The following is a 16,421-nucleotide window of genomic DNA, read 5'->3' as shown; positions in this document are numbered from 1 at the left end:
GATCATTTTTAATGTTCTTCATCACCTGTTTTTTGGCTCACTGGCACTTTGGGAGTAGATTTTTCCTCAAAATAATTTCACTGACAAATTGCTATCTGCAACATAATTACAGCCACTCCATGGTTCGGGGTTTTTTTCATTACAGCAACACCAGGTTGGTTGGTTGGTTCAAACACCCCTGGCACTTCTTCCTCATAAAATGGCATCATCACTTGGAGTTAATGTTTACAAACTTAATAGGCTAAAGTGAATTTGGGAAAGGTCTGAGAAAGAAAAGCAGAACAGTCATGAGAAAATGTGTGGGAAGAGGAAGAGAAGGAGAGGAGACAAAGATAAAAGAAAATTTGAACTATTCTATGTTTATATTTTAAATTTCTTTCTGAAAAACTTCCCTATTAAATTCAGTTAGGGACACCTTTCTGGAGAGCAATAAGCTGTTACATCAATCACCTCAGCCCTGATGTCACTGAACTGGAAATCACATGCCAAACCCTGTCCTCCAGTTTTACCTGGAGACCCTTGGACCCTTCAGAATTAACTTTGTGCTCATCCTGAAGCTGTTTCATTAAAGCAAACGCAGGTCACGGATTGAGGAGGAATGCAGTCTTTCACATTGTGCTCTTTCCTAAAAGCAAGGCCCTCAACCACAGGGGATGCCTGCATGATTTCTCTGTGTTCAGGATGTTTCCATGGCTGTTTGATTTGGTTTGCTTCGGTGGCTGGCAGAATCATATCTGTACTGGTATGATAATACACGATATCATCACATCTATTACTGCAACATGATATGATAACACAATATTATCAAAGATCTGGCAACAAATGATCTCCTGATCCTGTCCTACCACCATACAGCTGGGTCAGCCAGCTCCGATACAGACAACGGAACAGGATCTGGCAGCCTTTCTCTTTGTGGAACATTCATGCTTTCACAATCCATCTACACTCACATATTCAGTTAAAACACCTGCTCAGGTTTTCAAGCTCAAGAGCTAAACATTGAGGATGACATAAAGCAATTAAGTTATCATGCAGAAGCAGCATTCAGAATGTAATGGGACAGAAGACAGATGCTGTAAAGAAGTGCAAAACAGTTCAGTACACTCATATTGTTAAGGCTCACAGAAATTAATGGAGCGTACAATACATTCTTGAAACATTGTCTAGCTGACAGCCTTGTGGGTAACAGCAAGCAAAGGCTCATGAGACTCCAAACCAGGTCACTGCATCTCCTTATGCAGAAGGCTGCACAGATCTGGGGTGGTTCTCCCTCAGACATGGCTGTCTCATGTGCGAACCCCTCCTGCACTATCACCTTCACTCCCATTTCCATTCCTCCTAAAGACTGTTCCGTGAAGTTTCCATGAAAAGGGAGGCACTTCAGACTGTGTAGGCTGAGGTCCCTGAAGAGAGGGACTGCAGAAAGTACTGCCAGATCCTTACTTCTTCCCAGTGAAGGGAAGAGTTTTTAGAATGGCTTTGGGGAAGGGATGAGATGAAGTCCCTATCCAGTCCACCATCAACAGTTGCTATGGCTGTCCCCAGTAAAGCATCAGACCAGAGAACACCTCACCCATGAACATTACTGACACTGTACCACCTGTGCACTCAGTAGCTGCCCTGCTTACTTCACACAACTCCAAAGGAAACCCATGCTGAAATGGAGATCTGAGTTTGGACATGTGTCATTGAAGGATGTCAGGAAAACAACCAGTAGAGAGCACTAAAGCATTCCTTGACTTACCAGCCATATAGAAAAAGGGAATTCCTGCTGTGGAAGGGTTACCAGTTAACAACTAAGGATTGACATTATCAATGGGTTGTCTAAAAACACAGTGGGGAAGCAACTTGAATGACCAGTTCTGAAACAAGTCTTCTTTTTTAAAAATAGCATAGTCAGTCCTGTTCTGAAAAAGGACTCAGCTTTAACCTCTACATTTTACAATTTTGCAAAATACACATTATTTCTGGTTTTTTCTTTTACTAGGTCCTTGGGAAAATGCAGACATCAATTACTTGCAAACAAGAGCCTGCTCCATAAACAGTGTCAAAGGTTTAGCATAAAAAAGCCCAAAGATCTTTCTCTCTACTTTATCTGAGGGAACTACAGCAAAATCTAAAATAACTCTAATCTTATAAATGGGAAATACTAACATAACCATTAACTACCTAGAGGTAAAGCAGATTTAATTGGAAATTTTGTGGCTCAGAAGTTACAGCCATAAAATATCAAGTGAGCTTGTCATTACCACTGACAGTAGCGAAAGAAGGTAGTGTGATTCCAGTTCAGATTCCCCAGCTATCTACAACCCCACTCATTTCAGTACCAATACCTTAGAAACAGCAGCGCACTCTCACCTGGAGCCAGCCTACTTTGTTTCTGCTATTCCCTCTATGCAAGTAGCATAAACACACAGTCTGACCCGCTCCACTTCTTCTTTCTGGAAAGGCCTCCTTGCCTGGAAGCATTTTGTAGTCCTTCCGTATAGGAAGATTCAGTCCAGCTAAATTTCTTACCTTTAACATCTGTATCTATACAGAAACAGGTCTGGTCTCAGAAGAAAGTCCAGCTACATTTACCAGAATTCATGTGCCAGTCAGACAGGCAAAAAGGCTCTTACCTGGGACACTTGGTGTTCAATTTAATTAAGCTTCAGAAAGGGTCTAAATAAACGGAGGAACTCAGTCAGTTGCTTGTGTTCTCTCTCTTTTCTTCAGCCCCATAGCTCTTTCTCCTCCTATGGAGAATAAGCAGGTCCCTGGCTGAAACAGAAGACTAAACAACCCCCACACAGAGACACATGAAATACAAATACTGCCTTTGCAAGACACTTTCAGGAGGAAAAACAAAAGAATAAACCAAAAGAAATATTTTTAGATTCACCAAAATACTGTGTTTAGTATTATTTGCAAACAGACTCTCTCCCCCTACAGGGCAGCCTGCAGGGCAGCCAGCAAGCCAATGTATTTAGGTGAGAAATACCAGAAAACACTTTTTTTTCCAAACATAGTTCCTCAATGGAAACAAATTCAGATTATTACCAAGCATAAAACCATGCATGAAGCTATAAAAGCAGGGCTTTTGTCCTGCTGCATAGGAGGAGAAACATGATTATTTATTGCCCTGTGAGAAATGCCTACAGGAATCCTGAAGCAGGTTTTGGTAATGGCACACTGTTCCAACTGTCAGCAACAGAGAAACTTCATTTTAAATTTATACCTGGTATCCTAGAATCACAGAATAGCAGGTTGGAAGGGACCTCAAGGATGGCACGGTCCAGTCTTTATTGGCAAAAGCACAGTCTGGACCAGATGGCCCAGCATCCTGTCCAGCCGAGTCTTAAAAGTGTCCAACACTGGGGAGTCCACCACTTCCCTGGGGAGATTATTCCAAACCTGATTGTTCTTATGAAAAATTTTCCTCTGCGCCTAGTCAGAATCTCCCCAGGAGTAACTTGAACCCATCACTCGTCTTTTCCATGTGACTCCTTGTAAAAAGGGTGTCTCAGTCTTCTTCGTAGACACCCTTAAATAATGGTACATGGTCATAAGGTCTCAAGGTGCGTGATAGGTGCAGCAATCCCCCATACACCCAGCACCACACTAAAGTAATGTCAGCTCTAGCCTGTCATTTACCACCATCCTCTGGGTGCAGCCTGTCAGCTGCTTCTCCACCCACTGCACAAACCGCTTGTCTAGACCATAACATACCAGTTTCTCTAGGAAGAGGCTGTGGGAAACTGTTGAAAACCTTGGAGAAATCCAGATAGATAATGTCCATCACCGATTGCTTCAAATACTGCTTCATTGGCTTTATTGTCTTGTTTTGGAGCAAGATCCAAAAATCTGTTCGTAGCAGATAGCAGATACCTACTGTAAGAATCCCCTTGGAGACGACTCCTCTGATCTTAACCTAGAGACATTCAACAGGGTTTCCACAATTCATGTGGAAGTCAGCCTTAGCTGACTTCTATACATTCAAGGTTCTCCTTAACCAAACCATGACTACTCCTCCTCTTCTACCCTGCCTTTATGAAACAGCCTATAGCCAGCCATTGTTATACTCCAGTCATGTGAATTTTCCCACCATGTTTCAGTTATTCCTATAATACCGAAACTTTCTGACTGGGTGTGTTTGTTCTCCAGGCTGTGTACATTGGTATACATTCACTTGATGTAGTTGGTCTTCTGGTTCTCATCTTAGGAGGCAGCTAAGGAAAAATTGTCCTTGCTCTGGGTGGCATGATTTATTCCCCAGTTGGTTGCAGTGGTGTGATGCCACTTTGGACCTCACTCCCCATGTGACCTGGAGATTCCACATACATTTGGTCTAAAATCTCTGCTGTGTTTCACATATTACACCATACATATGTACAGCTCCATGCCAAGCATCAATTTATGAAATCTTGATTATCTACTACATAGTATCCCGTGCCTATAGATGTTCAAGCAACGCCAATTACCCTTTCTTCTTAAAGCATCAGGCTGCTCTTGCCAGCACGAGCATCTACATCACACCTGACAGTATATGGGAGCCACTCCTGGGAAATCCAGTGATCTAATTGAAACAAGCAGGCTGTCTTGGAAAGCATTTATTATTCATTGTCACTCCATTAATATTGTATGGCATAGAAGTGATTGCATTGAAAAGGTTACTGTCAAATGAGTAACGAATCTCTTTGTCAGTACAGTAAGGTCAACACCTAAGACTAGGACACAGGCAGCTAGTCAGTCATTTATATATACCACAATGAAAAATGACAGAGCTGGAGACAGACACACCACTAGAGCTTCAATTTGAATTATTCAGTAATCCTTTTGTTCTTCTCCATGGAACCTGACAATAGTTTGCATATTTTTAAATTGCCCTGATGAGGCCATAGGAAGTGTTCTACTGATAAAAATGAAGAATACAAACTGGAGCTGGATTTACTTAACTGCCCACAATAGATCATCCTGACACACTTTTCCCCTTAAGCAACAACATGGAGGAAAAAAAAGCAAGCGATGTTTCACTTCCAAGTGTGCATCAGACAAATGTTTCTATTGCAAGCTAAAACATGAGACACAAGGAAGAAAAGGAGGGGCCTAGCAGGAAACTTTTGTCATATGTGCAAATGTGGGTATTAAGAATGATCACCCAAGTAACTTCACTTCTAACATTAATTTTTCTAGTAGCAAGAAATAACAATGAGCCCTAATGAAAGGTAGATGAAACTGCTTGAAATGGGGAGATAAAAATCTGGATGCAAGGAAAGACAGAAAAAAGAACTCCCCACATGCTTTATCTCATTTGCCATTATGCATCCCTAGAGACTTATTCTACAGCAGAAGTTAATAACAAAGCAAACACATTGTGGAGGGAGGTTTTCCCCTTATACTAAAGGAACAGTAAGTCCTTTATCACAATTTCTAGTGTAACTGAAGTCTGGAGGCTTCCTGCTCCTATCCATGGGATTTGGAGAAGCACTGTGATATCACACAGCAAAGAATTACGTAGGAGCTTGCAGAATTCATCACCACCCACCTGAAACCTTGAGAACTGGGAAATACACTAAACAAAATACAATCAAAACCAAATCAAATCAAATGAATTAACCCATGAAGCCCAAAACCTTTCTTCAGGTGTTTTGCAAAAAGAGGACAAAATGTCATCTTTCCCTGCTCCTCTCCTGGACAGTACATAACAGAATGGAAACATAAATAAATGTATGGGCTGTTGCTTTTGGGTGCTGTCTTTTTGGTGATTTTCTTTCTTGGGGGTGGGATGGGTGTATAAGAGCTGAGATTGTAAAAACCATTCATTTTAAAATCACTCATTAAATTCTGTCCTCAAAGGGCAATGGGTGGTTTCTTTTTTTTATTATTAAGGGCACAGAAATGCACAACATAACCACTTCAACCAGAAATAAATGGGGAAGATAACTTCACTGAGAATCATCCAGGTTATTCTGTCTGAGGTCCTGCACATAGCTGTACCCTTCCCTACTGAATCTCCAGCTGGAACCAAGTGAAATTTGGAGTCTCTACACAACAGGCTTTTTCTTTCCAGACAGAGCAAGATACAGGCTGCTAAAACCATTTTCTAAAAGCACTCCAGTTCACATGCACTTCCAACATCCAGGATTACTGCAGGATCAAGTTGACTTAAACTGGGGAAGTGGGGTAGAGGGGAGAGGATTCAGCATGAGACAATCCCTCTCTCTCCAGCCTCTCTACCCCATGCTTCCTGCTTCCCTAAGCTACCCTCATGGGAGCAGACTGCCCCACCTGCATGAACTGGACAAGAACTGCAGTCCCATGCTGGGGATTGACTGACTTCACCCTTACAAAACTTGTGAAATAAAAATGATGTCACTCCCAAGAAAGCCACTTCTTAAATTAACATTCTGTGAAAGCAGGGAGTGGAAGGACGGGAAACCTACCATCTTTGAAAGGAATAATAATACCCAATCGACCAACTTCCTGATAACTAATTGAAATGTAGAAGTTCTCTAATTAAAAAATGTTGAATGTATTCCCCAGAACCTTCCATTATTTTTTCCATTACATTAATCATTAGAGGACACCTATTACAGATTACCCCTTTCGAACACAATCTTCCTGATAAAGAGAGTCAGGAATGCTGGCAAGGTCAAATGCCCAGCTAAATCCCAATGAGAGAAGGCAACCAGTGAGTAGAGTATTCAGTAAGATTTAGAAAATGTCAAACTATGAAGAAGACAAATGATGGCTTTCCAAATTGAAGGCAGAACACATGAGGTATGGTACATAAGTCAATACTTCCTTATGAATAATGTATTTGCCTTGTAAGGTGGTCCATATACTACCCTATTAGTTCCCTACCATCTCAAAAGAATCAAGTTAAACAAACAAGCTTTAGGTAGGATCTATTTATACAAAATACAGAAGAAAGGAGTTTTTTTCTTCTGTAGGTGATACATCTTGTATAACATCTCAGTACTGTCCTTAAATTATTTTTTGCAGGTTACAAAGATTTTACACATATTATTAATAGGGGCATTAAATACACAGCTCAGACTTAATATCAGTATACTTCCATTCCTTTTCAGATGTACAGAATTCATCACAACCTGAATTCATAATCACCAGAACAGTGAATAAATATCTGTCATGAACATAAGTTATTTTTGTAGATGGTGCTGTACAGAGCCGCCTGGGGTTTGTCTCTTAACTGATAACTTTGGAGATCAGGCAGAGAGGAACAAGCTGCTGTGAAGTGCATTCCATCACACCCAGGAGACTGCTGATATTTCTTTCCTTCTTTCCACCAGCTTTATCTTTTTGTCTAATAAATATGACCGGTCACATACTGGTACCATTATAGGTCCCAGGTATTTCACTCATCATGGTATAGGAAAGCCATTGCAGAGACACAATAAGTATACAAGCACTATTGAGGATATGCAGCATATGGGAGGGGTAATGAGGGAGCATCCACTTTTAGACATGTAACCTGTATGGCATGGAAAATGCAAGGTAGGGGAGAAGTACATGAAGGACTGGAGCCCTGGATAAGCCACACAGATTGATATCACCCTCACCCTTTTAAGAAGGAAAATGCTCAGAGTGGCAATAAGATGACTGACTAGCCCTTAGGAACAGTTTTGTGACAGAACCTTTTCATAACAAGACTGCTGTAATTATGTAGTAAATAGCCATAGATTGTAAAAGAAGCTGAAAAGCTGAATCATTTCTTCATGTAATAAACGTTTAATAAATAGACATCACCAGGGACCTTTGGTAAGTTACAGCTTTATCTCTCTCATTCCCAGTAGCTACTTGGAAACCCAAAGGACTGGGCAAACTAGGCATACTATATTAGTATTGTGCTCAAGGAACTAAAGGCAAATGAAGCTCAGTAGTAGTCTACCCAATTTATGCACTTTCTCTTAGTCTGTTTTATTGTTTGTTATTTCCTGTAGCAGAGGATGCAATTTGAGAAGCAACTTTGAGCTAAACTGTACTCTTGGGTACTTCATGTGTAAGTAACTCCATGGCTTTCGATGGCACCAACAATGTTTTATTTCATTACCTGAGGTATCAAAAGTGTAACCTGACTACGTATATGCTTTGTTCTTAATCTGTAAGTAGGCAGCAGATAGAGGTATCATGTTTAACAATAACTTGGGCAGCCCTGCAGCAATCACTTACCCAAAGATTGCTCCAACAGCAATCATCTCTAGCGGGAGTCTTCCACTAGATCCAAAACTTTTACTCAATAGAAGTTCAGGAAACAAAGAAAAGAGGAGCAAGAGCAATTTCTTAAGTGAAAGAGGAGACATATGAAGGAGAAAATAAAAATTTAAAAGCACTAATAGAACTTCAGCTCTACATCCCTAGCAGTATCCTGGGCTATTTTACCTCATATAAGTCACTAACAGCCAAGGTTTTTTGAAGGAAAATTAGAAGGGGCATTCTGTAACACACAGTTCTCATGCAAATGAAGCAGTAGTAACAGATGCATTCAGGCTGAACATTTGATAAGTTGTAAGATTTTTAAATGGGTCTTACAGAAACACATACTGTCATTTCTCATTCCTCCAACTGTTCCTTGCTCCTGCTTCCTCCAGAAGCAGTTAAAACACCAAAGTCAGTTCTGGGATGACTTCCATAGCACCATACCTTTCCCTTTCCTATTCTCTTGCTTGGGCAGAAGCAGCCCAGTCCTGGGGCCAGCTGCAGCTGATTGACTTGGGATGGCAAAATACCAGTTGACCTACACTGCTGAAAAGCACCATGCTGGCTCTCTTGGCAGGGCAGAAGATTCTGCTGCTAATGTCAGCGGTGCTGTGTACTGGCAGTCAACAAAGTCCAGTCAGCAAGAGAGGCGTGCATCTGAGAGGAAGAAGAGACTCTAGAGTAAAGGAGAAAATCAATTTCCAGGATCCACCAGCAAAGTAAAGCTTTGAATCAAGAGGAGAGATTTTGATTCCATTGTAGCAAAACTTTTTGGAAGTCTATTCATTACATTGCATTACCTGTAATCTTGTATGCTCTTCTTTTGTGTCTGGCTATTAAAATCGAATTGGCATTCAGTATCTTCAGTATTAATCAGAAATCAGTAATATTATCTTCCTCAAGACATTCTACAAAGAAGAAACGTACTACAGGGTCATGCAGAAAAATCACCACTTCCTTCCCCATTCAGTGGCAAGACTGTAGGGAAGTCCACATACTCTAAAGTTCCATATTAATTCTGCAGCTTTCCAGTTTACCACTTCCTCACAACTAATATAGATTAGTTTCTCTAAGTGCCCCATATGAATTCATAGCTGAAATGTTTGACTTGCCCAGAACTAATTGTCTGTCAAGAAGATATTTTGCAGCCAAGCAGATAGCTTAATTGGCTATTTAATTTAACTGCAGGCTTTGTTTCTTATTCCTTAAAATTTGCTAAATTATGCATTCTGAACACATTCTCAGATTGTCTGCCTTTAGGTGAGTGTTCTGTTGTTCTTTGAAAATAAACATGTTTCATTATTAGCTTCTAGCTCCCTGCCATGCCTGACGGTATTCTCCCGTACCCAAAAAAAAAGCCATGACAGGCAGGTCTTGTCAGGAAATAAGCCACAGATTAACTCTGTTGTCTCCAACAATTTGACATTTGGAGAATTATAAATATAATCTAGAAATATTTCATTTATTTACACAGGAGAAAAATGTTCCTGGTACTGCAGTGAGGTACATCTGGATAGCAGTATAGAGCTGCAGAGGTTTAGTGAGCGCAGGTTAACTGCAGAGAACAAGATAGCACCAAAATCTTCTGCTACTTCTGTGACTTCAGACTCCCTCTGACAAGAACGTACATTAATGGCCACAAACAATGCTTTAGAGCTCTGCCATCTTCCCAACACAGCCACCTATAGAATTAGCGCTCTACAAGACTAGGACCACTATATACTTTCACACAGAGGCAAACCCTACAAAAAGCCAAGCCTAGGAAAAAACAGTGTTTCATCCTTTCTCTCTCCCTTCCTCCAGGAGCTTTCACCAGGGAAAACAAAACCCCATGGTTTCAGATCCCATCCTTTTCCCTTTTGCCGATATCAAGGTCTAGACAGTGCAGTTCATTGGCAAATTATTAGTCCAGCATAGTCCACACAACATACGATTACCACAAGTTGCCAAACTCAGGTTTGATGGCCATACCATAATCAAAGGAGGAATTTCTTTGCAATGCTTTTGTTTTTACAGGTCCTTTCACCTGGTCCTTAGCATTCTCCTAGTGAATTTTTCAGTATTTTTGTGTAATTATCAGCATAAGAGGAAAAAAAACTCAACACATACTCAGAATTTATATCCCATAGCATATGGCAAATTGGATAAAGAGCATAGTAAACTGAATAAATTACATAGACAGGGATGCTTCTGATTTTATTATCAACCTTGTCTTTGGGCATCTGTTGCTCTCTCTGAAGCTGCATGACTTTTGCTGATAATGGCCTCTCTCCTTCTTATTAGGGCAGTGTATGTGATCTCTATTGTGTAGCTGATTAGGCGGTTGCTAATAATTTTTCAACATCACTTATTCAGACACTATTGATTTCCAAATGCATCTAATTACATGACACTCAGAACTTATTTGTGAAAAGCTTTTTATTTGCATGAAACAAGATCAAAATAATGTCATTCAGAGTCTAGTGAGAATCAGAAAACCCACTTCCATAGGTCTTACATGTTTATGTGTGAGTCCATAATGTTTCTAGTCTCCAAGGAAAGCCAATCAGCTCACAAAGCTTCTCTGAATGACACCCTAACATTATATGTTAGACCTATGACTAGATATTGGATCTGTGATTTTATGACCTAGGTTTATAGTCAAAGCAACATTGGTTCTGCTTAGGATGATCTACGCAAAATTCATCTGGGATTTGAAGGCAGTTTACTGTGCTAACTCTTTTTATCTTTATTCCTTAAAGTTACTAAAGACAGGATAACCTTCAGGACTATTTTATAATTTGATTTTAAACAAGACCTAGTTCATACTTACCTTTTACTTCATTTCATGACAGAACTTGGCCTTTTTTGAAGAAGTTCATTACAATACAATTTCTAACCTCTTCATCAGGACTTGGAGTATAGATTTCTGAGAATAGAAATCACTACAGAGTTAAACAAATCTGGTCTACAGAGCAGGATGCAGAGGATGAACTGAATGCTTATCTTAAGGATGAAGGCAACTTTCAGTTCGCTGTAAAACGATGTTGTATGATGCTTTGACAAAAGTATGCACTGCACATAAAACATCACTTGATACGCCCATGTACTTAGAACAGGAGCACTAATGGTCCTATCAGTTCAAAAGAATCTGATTAAGGAAGCCACAGTCTTTTGACAAAGTTACTATAAAACTGAATAACAAACACCTACTGAAATCAAGCCAGAGAACACTATACAGAGTAGATGTGAATGACACTATATATATGGAGAGATGAGATGTTGCCTTTCAAATAGTTAATGAATAATTAATGGTGCACTTGATGAAATGAGTTTGCTTATTTTCATAATTTCCATACTGTCAAACCCTTTGCACCTACATCAAAAAAGGGGACAGGAGAAGGGAAAGAAAATGGCAATTTGTTTGAAAGCCTGCTTCATTAATATTCAAGATCATCCATTTTAAAGCAGCCATTTGCAAATCAAACAGTCAGTGTGTGCCATTTTGCATATCAATGATATTTTAATATGAACAACATCAAATTTCAGTTACAAGCACATGAAGCCAAAATCAGCTCTCAAACAGAAGTAGGATAGATGAACAAAAATGCTTTCAATTCTTAGTGTAGGACTTCATAGAACTTTAAAGCATTCTCTCTGCTCGGAATAAGTTATTCCTTTGACCCACAGAATAACATGAAGAATGTATTTGGTTTGCCTATATGGACCTGGTTCTCTTCTACTTCACACCATTTTTGTATCAAATGGAAGGAATCAAACCAATTGAAAATGAGTTCATCAGCCTGGCAAATGCTCTTGCTCATATTCCCACACACACCCTTTGCAGCTTTATCCTATATACTTTATCAGTAAAATGAGATCCCTTGAAAATATTTATAACATCTATTTCTGTAAATCCCTAACATTAAATATTGAATACAGATGCATGGATAAAATCTCCTTGTAGGTAAACATTCAGGAATAAGTATCCCCAGTTCTGAGGGAAATTAACTTTTGTATTTCTTTTAGTGTACAGACCTAAATATATAGGCAGAAAAAAAATGTAATTTGCACTCTTGAAGGCTATTCATTATGCAGAAATATTAGTGTTGATGTTCATTATGACTTTAAATAGAGGCAACTTGCTTTACATCAAGCTCTACACAAAAAAAAAAAAGAGAATTTGGACTATCACCTCAGTGGCTCTTGATGTGTGATCAGTGCCAGGCACTAGTACTAGTAAAGGAAAACCCTTAGAGACAGCACCAATCCTTACTGCTCCAGTGGGCAGTGAATATCCTCCAGTACCTATAATAAGGCTTGGTGGTCAGATTGCTATTTTCTCTGACCTCTTCTCCTGCAAGTCTTTCATCCTAGGTTGGCACCTCTAAGGAAAAGGCTACAGTAAAAGGCACTCCAAAGTAGTCACCTCAAGTTCTCTGTAGGACATATTAGGTTGACATCACTGCAGCAGCTATGATCTAGTTGCTTTGCCAAGCTCTAGAAAAGCTTGTATCAGGCTGTTATACATGATTTCAGCAGATAAGCTCCTGAGCATATACTTCCTCTCAATTCACCCACAGAAATGCCCACCACAAATACTGTTTTACAGAAACATTGTCATTTAGTAAAGAAAGAATCACTATAATAAGACAAGCTTCAGTACAAATTTAATGGGAGCTGTGCATTTATTTTAACATTCTCCAGCATTCATAGTATTTTTAGTTGACCGGTAAAGACACAGAAGCATGTTTAGATATAGAAATAAGATGAAAGGTCTCCCTCTAAATTCAGATAAGAAAAACCCCCAAACACAACAATGTTTTGCATACTGTAAACAGAAGTGCACTTTTCCTCTTAGTAACATTGTGCTGCAGTTCGGCAGGAGTTCCAGGCCGAGTAAACTACTCTTCTCCCAGACTAGAAAAGATTTATTTAAAATAATTGCAAACTATCAGAGAGTCATCTAGATTTCAACTACATAAAATAGAAATCTCTGGGGCTCAAGCATGTCTTCTGAAGACACTAAGCCAGAGCTGCTTAATCAGAGCTCCTGGATTCAGGCTGACTGCCAGTGTTAAAAGTGCTGCCAAGGTACTACAGACACAGGAGACAAAAATAATCGCTGAATCACTGCATTATAGTGGAAGGGGAGTTCATAGTCTGCCCGGTGAAACAGGGAACTTTCTTCCCATTATAGGTTCTGTCCAGAATGTTGAACATGGCAGCAGCAATGTTAGAATTGCAAACAGTGTGCTGCACTGATTGGTAAACTTGCTAATTATGATTTGATTTTTTCCATCCAAACTATGCCATTACTGGAGTAAATTGAAATCAGAATGAGCAAAGGAATTTCCTAATTCTAGTAGCAAACCAGTCAAAATTGAGAAGAAGCTTGGTCCTCAAGTTTCCAATTTTGGCTACTTTTCCCTGTTCAGAACTGCCGTAATACATATAGGAATACATAAGGAAATACATATAGGAATACATAAGGAAATACATATAGGAATACATAAGGAAACGAGACACAAGAATCCATTACCCCAGTGTGTAACACGTCAATTTGTGAACAGAGGCTTCAGGAGACTGACTCTGTTTATGCGCTTGAGGAGCAACATGCACATTCACAAACGGCACCAGGTAGTACAGTGCTGCAATCAAATGAATCTGAAAAATCAGCAGTTCTGGATAAAGCACTCAGTTTAGTGCTTAAAGTGTTTACAGAAGAGAGTGGCCTAAAATATAAGCTCTGTTGATAAAAGGCAAGAGGAATCTCAGTGGTCTTTGTGGCACAAAGGTGAACCTGGGATGTGTGTATATGTACATAACTGCCGCTACTCAAAGGTCTGGTGTGATCAAGAGACATCTTGATAGACATTTTAATCTGATGGACAGAAATATTGACTCGCACAACATTTCAGAAATGCCAGAAGATAGATCAGAGGGCTAACAGGAAAAAGAATCAAAAAAAAGAAAAAATGTGTTATGAAATACCTTCCAGCCAAAACACTTCATTGCTGGTAGGAGGGAGAAGTATGTCTGGATGTTACAACAGAGAACTCTGCTACAAATACCCACTGAAGCCAACCACAGAGGCCAGTGAACTGGTGCAAACTGATGAGTTGAAAGAGCAAAAGGGCAAACCAGAAAAAATCTGAGTTACAGAGCCTAGGCACTCAGCAGGCAAGGCTAAGGGATCAAAAATGCAATTAAAAGTCTGCAGACTGGAATGGAAATATTGACCAGAAAAGTTACAGAACTTCAAATGTAGAGACAGCAGCTAATTCCACAGAGAAGGGGAAAAGCATTAAGGTCAACCTAGGCGGGATTTCAATCAAGAGGAGCAAGGTAACACCTGGTCAGAGGCTAAGAGGGCATGGAAATTAATCTCCTAATGTTGTAGAGGAGCTAGCCTACTGAAAGAGGAAAAGTCTGGTTTAAATTGGACAAGTATAACCCAGCACACTAGGAGGTACTGCAGACATACCATACCAGTAGAACTGCCTGACCCTGGCTAAATATTTTTATTAGATCAACAACTGATTGCTGTTTACTACTTCAGATAAAGACAAAAATATTAAGAAAACATTAAAGACAGGGTTTTATTCATTCAGCAAGCACTGCTGACATTGAGGTCATGTTGTCATCACTTAGCTGTCTGAATACAGCCCCCATTCCATCCAGAAAGGAACAGCCAAGCCATTTCTGTTACTCTAAGCAGAACTTGTGTTTTGTTATAACATCTCTTCCAGAAAAGCTATTTAGTCTTGTTTCAGCAATATAAGTTAACTACATATTAATGCCCTAGGCTTTTTCTTCTGTGGTGCCTCATTCATTGATACAAATGTGGTTTCCTTTTTCTGTAATGAAAATCTGCTTGACTCACATTGAACATGAAGTTTGTTCGCATGACTTCATATTGAAAATGAAGTTCAACAAGGCATGATCATGCACGTGGATCAGGGCAATCCCAAGCACAAATACAGGCTGGGCGGAGACTTGAGTTGAGAGCAGCCCTGCAGAAAAGGACTTCAGGGTGCTGATAGGGAAGCTCAGCATGACTTGCCAGTGTGTGCTTGTAGCCCAGAAAGCCAACTGTTTGCATTTTGGGCTACACCAAAAGGAGTGTGACCAGCAGGTCACCCTCTAATTTTGCAACATCCATTTTAGAAGTCTCTAGGACTATGTGCAACAGCAAGACATTTTCCTCATAGGCCTGATCATTATTGCCCAGAGTCCTATTTGTTCCGGTTACTCTGGGGTAGCATACTTCTCTGGACTGTCCCGCATATTGCCCACCCAAGAGGCCCTACTGGATTTTGTATCTCCAGAGTAGGCATTTCACTCAACACCTATCACAGTTTGTCTACAGACTCAGGCCACAGTGGATGTGACAAAATCCTCCTTTATTGAGCAATCCCTTAACTCACATGTCATATCCAAACAATACTAGGAAGATTTTATGTTACTTTGTGATCACCGAATAAAACATTTATCATCAGGTCTAAGAACATGCCCCACAGAAGCTGAACACGACACATATCAGTTTGTCCATTCCTAATCCACATTCTTAACAGTGAAACCAATGAGGACTTCTAAGTTAAGTGTCTTTAAAGAGTTTAAGGGAGTTAAATTAATGCAATTATATCCAAACTTGTAATCTCAGGAGAAAGCTCTAGACTTTCCATGGGTTACTTTCTACAAAGCCATGTAGATGGACTTTAATTAAATTCTTCTACTTATAGAACTGGTATTTCCCAAGAGCTTTGAACTTTTACACATCCTTATTAAAAGTTATACAAATTCAACAACAGTACTGTTTGCCTACAGCTTCTCCACATAAAATACATCTGTAATCTAGGAAGCATAACCTGCCCACATGCCACAGATCCAGCAGGTGAAGGACAGAGAAAATGCCTGGGTCTTCAGATACAGCTGCATTTACTGAACTTCCACATCATACAACCAGAGGTCAAAGGAGATTGTTATGAATTACGGAGTGAAAGATTCTGTAAATACAATTGGCAAACAGCAGCATAAACGTAGATTACTACCAGAGTTACATAGAAATTACTAGCCCTTTATAGACAGTACTTTGAAACAAAGATAAAGCTTACACTGATCCTCTAAGGTGTATTTAAGTAAGCAGTAGCTCTCATCAGTGGTGCTGACTTTGCAGACTTCATTTGCTTGTCAGCCATCCTTTACTCTTATCGATTATTACTTTGTCATTTGGGCTA

General features: G+C 39.8%; 1 long non-coding RNA gene across 1 annotated transcript in view; it reads right to left on the bottom strand.

The window, feature by feature from the left end:
- Positions 1–14,213, bottom strand: part of LOC133279467 (uncharacterized) — a 176,971-nt gene extending 162,758 nt beyond the window's left edge. The window contains exon 1 of the long non-coding RNA XR_009746897.1: positions 14,176–14,213. This is a non-coding gene — a long non-coding RNA (uncharacterized LOC133279467). The remainder of the gene's footprint in view (positions 1–14,175) is intronic.
- Between the last annotated feature and the right edge of the window lie 2,208 nt (positions 14,214–16,421).

This window comes from Pezoporus flaviventris, unplaced genomic scaffold (genome assembly GCF_033815535.1).
Source record: "Pezoporus flaviventris isolate CSIRO_AGI_PZ_B2104156 unplaced genomic scaffold, CSIRO_AGI_Pfla_v1 ptg000078l, whole genome shotgun sequence".
Lineage (NCBI taxonomy): Eukaryota > Metazoa > Chordata > Aves > Psittaciformes > Psittacidae > Pezoporus > Pezoporus flaviventris.
This window is presented reverse-complemented; position numbering and strand designations above follow the sequence as displayed.